This window comes from Microtus oregoni, unplaced genomic scaffold (assembly GCF_018167655.1).
Source record: "Microtus oregoni isolate MIOR12 unplaced genomic scaffold, Mior012 000003F_ref0000135, whole genome shotgun sequence".
Taxonomy (NCBI): Eukaryota; Metazoa; Chordata; class Mammalia; order Rodentia; family Cricetidae; genus Microtus; species Microtus oregoni.
Window position 1 is genome coordinate 73,417,862 of NW_024543062.1, and position 6,719 is coordinate 73,424,580.

At 39.3% G+C, this 6,719-nt stretch overlaps 1 long non-coding RNA gene across 1 annotated transcript; it reads right to left on the minus strand.

Moving 5' to 3' along the window:
* Window positions 1-615: 615 nt before the first annotated feature.
* Window positions 616-1,266, minus strand: LOC121445254. The gene is made up of 3 exons (XR_005973906.1): window positions 1,126-1,266; window positions 863-924; window positions 616-770 (listed from the first exon to the last, which is right to left on the minus strand). It is a non-coding gene; the product is annotated as an uncharacterized LOC121445254 (long non-coding RNA).
* Between the last annotated feature and the right edge of the window lie 5,453 nt (window positions 1,267-6,719).

Sequence of the window (6,719 nt, forward strand, 5' to 3'; positions counted from 1 at the left end):
TACCACCGAGCTCTACTGTCAAGCCTTGTGTTGATTGATGGTTGGTTCATTCGTTCAGATAAGGTCTCATTAAGTAGGTCAGGCTGGCATTGAACTTGCAATTAATCCTCCTGATTCAGCGTCCCTAGAAACTGTAATTACTTGGAATTATGGGCCTGTGTCACCAGGACTGGACCAAAATCCTGGTTATACACGGAAGTTAATACCACTAGATTTCCCAGGGGTAATTGCTGTTTTTGTTTGTTGGTTTGTTTGTTTGTTTTGTAGTATTGGGGATTGCGCCTAAGGTCTTGTGTATACCGCATACTTTATCATTCAGTCACATTCTCAACCACAATAAGTGTATAGTATGATGAGAAGATTTTAGTTAGAAAACAGCAGGTAGTTTGTAAAGACACTGAAAATGATTCTGGCCCATGGCAACGATGAATTTTATATAATCTTCATCAGAAAAGAGAAAAGAGAGGTATATTAAAGTAACACTGAGGGTTGAGAGCTACATTACGTAAGTGGACCAAGGAGAGTTAATAAACTATTCTGACAAACATTGACGTTAGATAGTATACCAAAAGTAAGTAGTATTTTTAATGAAGAAGCATAATTAATGAACAGAATTACGTGAAGAAAATACAATTTGGAGAAAGAACTAAGAGCATTATATTAAATTGTACAGTCCTTTTAACGCCAGAGAAAGCTTCTTACGGTCAGTCTTGTGAGCTCTCTGATACCTGGAATGTGAGAGTCGAGCGAGAAGGTCGCAGTGACTTTTCCTGTTCGGAAATAACAGAGCTATGAGGAGAATGACCAGGAAACGTTTGGCTCAGGCAGGAACACAGACTTCTGCTGAACATCTTGTTTGTACCTGTTCTGTCAGGAGTCCTTCTTCACAGAATTCGAAGTGGGGTTTTCTGCATTTCAAGAGTTCTAAATGCAGGAGGGTGTGGGGACAGAGAAGGATTATAGAACTTCCTTGTTGCCTGCACACACTTCTTCATGCCTGCTATAACCTGCGACCCAGGGAATGCACACCAGGCTCCTGAGGGGAAGCCGGTGGGAGCGAGTTGGAAAACTCTCCCTCAGTGACCGTCACATGTCCTTTTCATCATCCCCTATCTTACTACTCACGCCATTCTGGAAAATCGCTGCTTTGGTGCCAGGAGTTAGGGCCATGAACAGGATTCCTCTGTACCGATTGAGACATGCTGTTAAATCTTTAGGAATTTATGCTGTAGAAAATTTTTGAGGTGGAAACTGCAGTCTTTGGTGCCTCAGGATATATGTCAGAGGTTTCCTTTGACTTAAGAGCTGTCTTAAATAGGGTTTACCCGACCTTGTGAATACATGGAGACCAAGGGCACATACAAATGTTTTCCTGGTTGTCTTAGGAACCCTAAGTGTGTGCTTCTGCCAGAGCCACTTCGTTCTCACTGAGGCAGTGCAGAGCAGAGTGAACTGGATGCTGAACATTCCAGCTTATCCAGCTAAGGGTAATAGATGTATTAACAATCAACTCACTTACAGGATACTCTTAGAAATGCAGGCTGGGACTTCTAGATGCAAACTGCAGTCACGCTGACAGTTTCCTTGTTTTAGTAATGACAGTTAATGATTTTGCCTCATGTATAGTTCTTTTTGTCACCTAGTGCCTTTAGTTCAAATAATTTAGATCTCAGATACTTAAACTCTCTCTCCCTCTCTGATACACACACACACACACACACACACACACACACACACACACACACAATAGGAAAAATGTACCAAGTTTTGAGATTTTTCTATAACAGTGCCATTCAGACCTCTTCCATGAGAAAAAATAAAATAAAATTAAGCTTCTCATTTCTATGCTACTGATTCATATATATTTATTTATATAATGCATACATAGTTAAATTTCAAACATATAACATATGTTGTTCATATTTGTCTTCCACTCCTTTCCTCCAGCTTCCCCTGACCCTCAACATTTCTCCTCCCCCACATTTATGTCATTTAGAAAAATGTATTAAGTTGAGTTAGTTCTGCCCAAATGCGCATTGTGTGAGGTCCTCCACTGAGGCATAGGCAACTAGCAATGGCTTTTCCCAAGATTTATTTTTGTTTTAAATTATTATTATGTGTATGTGTGCATGTGTGTGTCTATATTTGAGTGTGTGCACATGAGTTCAAGTACCTGCAGAGAGCAAGAAACGGCCAACAGATCCTATAGAATTGGAGTAACAGATGGTTGTGAACTGGCATGTGGGAGCTGGGAACTGAACTCAGACCCTTGAGCTCAGGACAGCACTTGTTCTCAACTACTGAGCCATCTCTCTAACCCTAATTCATTCATTTATTCTTTGCTTTAAAAGTTAGTATGTGGAACAATGGGGTTCATTATAATATTTCTCACATATGTGCCATTAAACTCTCTCTTGATTTGTTCCCTTCCCCACATGCTAATGACTTTAAATAATAGTTTGCAATATGCAGCTTTTTTGATATAACATTGAATATTTTATACTATGCTTTATGTACGGAAAGAAAGGAGAACATTGGAAGCAGTCACTTTAGTCAGGCTGAGCTGAAGTGCACTTCAGAGACAAAGGGCGTACAAAGTTTCTGATTGTTAATAGTGTTCTGCATATCTGTCAGTTTCCCGGGGTGACTTGTTTTAAGTCATGACTCAGGATGCTGTCATCTCAGCATTAGTTTTTCATGTTAATTGAGACACAGGCCCTTTTTTGTGTGTGCTTTCCAGTGGCTGAACCTGGAAGGGACACGCACGACTGCTTCTCACACTTTCTTTGATCAGAGCTACTAACATAGCTTACTTATAGCCAGTGGGATGAGGATTGTGAAGTACACGGTGGTTGGTGAGATCTGTAGGTGTGTTTGTGCTTCAGATATTACAGCATTGTGACCAAGAGAAGGGAATAAAAGAGAGAGACATTTGCGGAGTCAACAACTTAGATTCATTGCCTGTGTGTGCACATGTGTGTGTGCATGCCCATGTTCCTGTAGGTGCATGCCCATGCATGTGGAAGTCCGAGGTTGCTGTCTAGTGGTTTTCCTTCAAAGACTGGTCTTCACACGCATGTGTACCTACATGCACGTGTGCCTGTAGCAGCCGTTTTCAGGACAATTCTCTTTCCAGCCTCAGACATTTAGGCCACTCTTTCATTTTCTGGTGTTGGAATTTTCCACTTGTGATCTTAAAGGTCACCATGGAAACCAAAAGCCAACACTGTGTGGAAAAATCGGTGGCTACTGAAACCCTTTGTTCTGTGAGCAATACATGTTCATCTATATTATTTGGACCTAAACTGATTACATTGTTCCAGTTAGAGGAAGGCCTTTGTGCTGGGAAGTTACACTGATGCTCCTGAGTAAACACACGCCCAGCACAGCAGCCTGTGTGCTGGCCCGGATCATTCCCTGGCCTGTTGCTGTGGTACACTCGTTAGCTCAGCACCTAGACTCTCTGAAGTCAGGAAGCATTATGACATTTCTGATAGCTGATAAGGGATAAGCTGATATTACTGCCAAAGTGAAGAATAGGAAGTGTTCCTGTCCTGTGATAAGCAAAGGCCGCTCTTTGAAGAATGAGCCCGCTAAAGAGCTACTGTATGGAATTGCATGTAGCTAAATTTTGTGCCTAACACATTGATTTTTGTAAAAAAGAATACTGCTTTGGAAGTCTTCCTGTCTGCTTATTTATTTCATGAAGAAAATCATGCCTCTTTCCTCTTAGCCTTTTTTTTTCACATCAGAGAGTTACTTTATGATTAGGTTTTCATATAAACCTAAAAATTAACACATGGTTATGAGAACAGGCCCAAAAAGTATATATAATACATTTCTTTCCATTTGACTTTTTTCATTTAAAAGACTTTTCCTTACTTGCTATAAATAATGATTCAATTGTCAGAAGACATTATTTTGAAGGTGTTGTATTTATGATGAAAGAAAATCATGACCTCTTCCGTGTAGAATTAGAGTGTCATATTGCTACCATGGAAGCATGGTGGTTTTCCTGGGCACTCCTGCTCTCTCTTTCTCTCTCTCCTGATGTATTTATGAGACAGATTTTGGTACATGGTCTAGGTTGGTCTTGAACTTGTGATCCTCTGGTTTCAGGCTCCCAAGTGTTGGGATTATAGACATGTGCCACTATGTCTGGCTTCACTGGATTTTCAATGTTTCAGCATAGATATGACATTGCTGCAGTTGGTCTAAAACAGTAGTTCTCAAGTTTTCTAATGCTGCAACCCTTTAAGACAATTCCTCATGTTGTAGTGGCCCCAACCATAGAACTATTTTTGTTGTTACTTCATAACCCTAATTTTACTATTGTCATGAATTGTAAGTAAATATTTGATACGCAGGATATCTTATATATGACCCCCGTGACAGAGGGTAGTGACCCAGAGGTTGAGAACCACTGGCCTAAGCGTTGCTCTCCTTGCAGGATGTGCTGTTACTGATCCGAGGTGCTGCTTGTGGAAACAAATGAAGCGTTCTCCACCACATGAGTATTTACCGTAGCAGTCCTGCTGCTTCTGATCGGATATTTGCTTCTCAGAGTCTGAGAATCAAACAGTTCCCAGACTGGACTTAGTGTTGGTTACGTTTGTTACAAGTCAGCGGCTCTCGTTTCCCTAATGCTACAGCTCTTTATTTATAATTTTGTCCTCAACAATTAATCCCAAAGCATGCACTCAATTCTACAGTGGCTGAGTCAACCCTTGCCCTTGCCTACAAGAATCTAGCCTTTTTACTCAGTTTAAATGACCAGTTGAAGCCATTGAACTATGGAGAGGGCTCCAGTGATAAGAAATATTCTAATTCTGTTGAGCACCACAGTAAGAACTGGTTGAAGTGACCCGTCTCCAAGATAGTTGTGTCTTCCACATGATAAGGGATGTATAACAGGGAAGACTTTTTATTAAGTTCTAATTATCTATTACCCTACAATATTGATTTAGGTTTTCTATCCTAATTCTTTTATTTCTAGATCACTATTCTTTAGAAATTTCAACACTCATGCAACTATTTAAATTAAGAAAAATATTCTTCTATTTTTATTATCTCCAGACATAAATTTATCATACCTAGTTTTAAAAGCCTTCCAGATATATCTCAATGAGCTGAAGTATAAATACGTATTTCAGAGAGGTTCTTACAGATGGTCTCAGACATTAACCTAAGGAAAACAGAGGAAATTGCCAGGTGGAAGTGTGGGGATAGTTCCTGGTCTCTGATTGGACTGTTGAGTGCTTAAGGAGGGTGAAATGCAGTTGGTGACTTCCAAGAGGTTATGGCAGGTTTGAGGAATGGTTTAGAGCAGTGGTTCTCAACCTGTGGGTCATGATCCCTCCAACAAATATTTACATTATGATTCATAACAAAAGCAAAATTACAGACATTAAGTAGAAAGGAAAATAACGATATAGCTGGGGAATCTATTCCTTACAACACGAGGAACTGTATTAAAAGGGTCTCATTATTAGGAAGATTGAGAACCACTGGTTTAGAGGAAGTTCGCTGCCTGGTTCCAGGTTTCAGTGAGGACAGCATAAGAAGCAATCCTGGGGAAAAGGAGGGAAAATTGAACGATGGTATGTGTCTAATCCAGACCTTGATGAGGCCCAGAGTGAAGGCACTGAGACCTAAGATGGAATCTAATACCAGAATTTTGAATACGGTCCTGTGGCTGAATAACAATAGTTATCCATATATACATAAAGTGATGGCCATAGATATCTTTAAAGTTCTGGTTATCTGTGTGCTGTGTTTGATAAATACCCCCTATTATATTTGGATTATAATTATTTGAAATAATTGATCTTCTTGCTCAATATTTGTGTTAAAAATTTATTCTGCATTTTGGATGCCAAGAAAGAATAATGGTCACGATTGCTATTATTCAATCACATACTAATAGACTTGAATAGAAGAGTGTGCTCATGTTCTGACTTTCGTATAGCAGTAGCTTACAGGTATTATTGAATTTGACTCATGTACACAAAAGTAAAGGAGAGAAGCTAGCTTAATATGACTTTAACATAATAATATGAATTTAAGATTATAGCAAAATACCTTTAAGTTTTGCAAAGTATTCTGTCAGAATAATTCACACCTTTATTCCCAGCACCAAGAAGGAAGAAGCAGGTGTTTAAGTCTAGCCTGATCTACATAGAGAGTTCTAGGCCAACCAGAAATAGCTAGTTGAAACGTTGTCTCAAAAAAAGAAAGAAAATTCCAGGTTATGAAAATTTTGTACGCCATAATCTCCCAGAATTTCATTGTGTCTTGTAAAACATGCAGATTACCATCTTATGAAGGTATCACAAGAAAAAAAAATATGAGGATCTAAAAATAAGATGCTACAAAAACATTAGATAGGCCACTAACTGCTCTGGAAATAGTCTCTGCTAAAGGAACTGACCTATTATAATGCTTATAAACAATCTTTATACTCAGTGAACTTAGTGTTTTCTTTCTTTTTTTTTTATTCCGAGCTGTTTTTCCCTTAAAACGATGAGTTTTGACATCACATAGAGCATGTGCAACAAAAACATTTGGGGCAAAGAATCAAAACAGTTTATGCAGATAGCATCTTTGAGACAATCTGGCAATCTTGGCATTTGAGACTCAGAAGCAGGGAGAATGGAATGGGGTCACAGGCATCTTCTTGAAACCGCATGCGTTTGTGGGCAGTTGCCAAATGGGTTAGA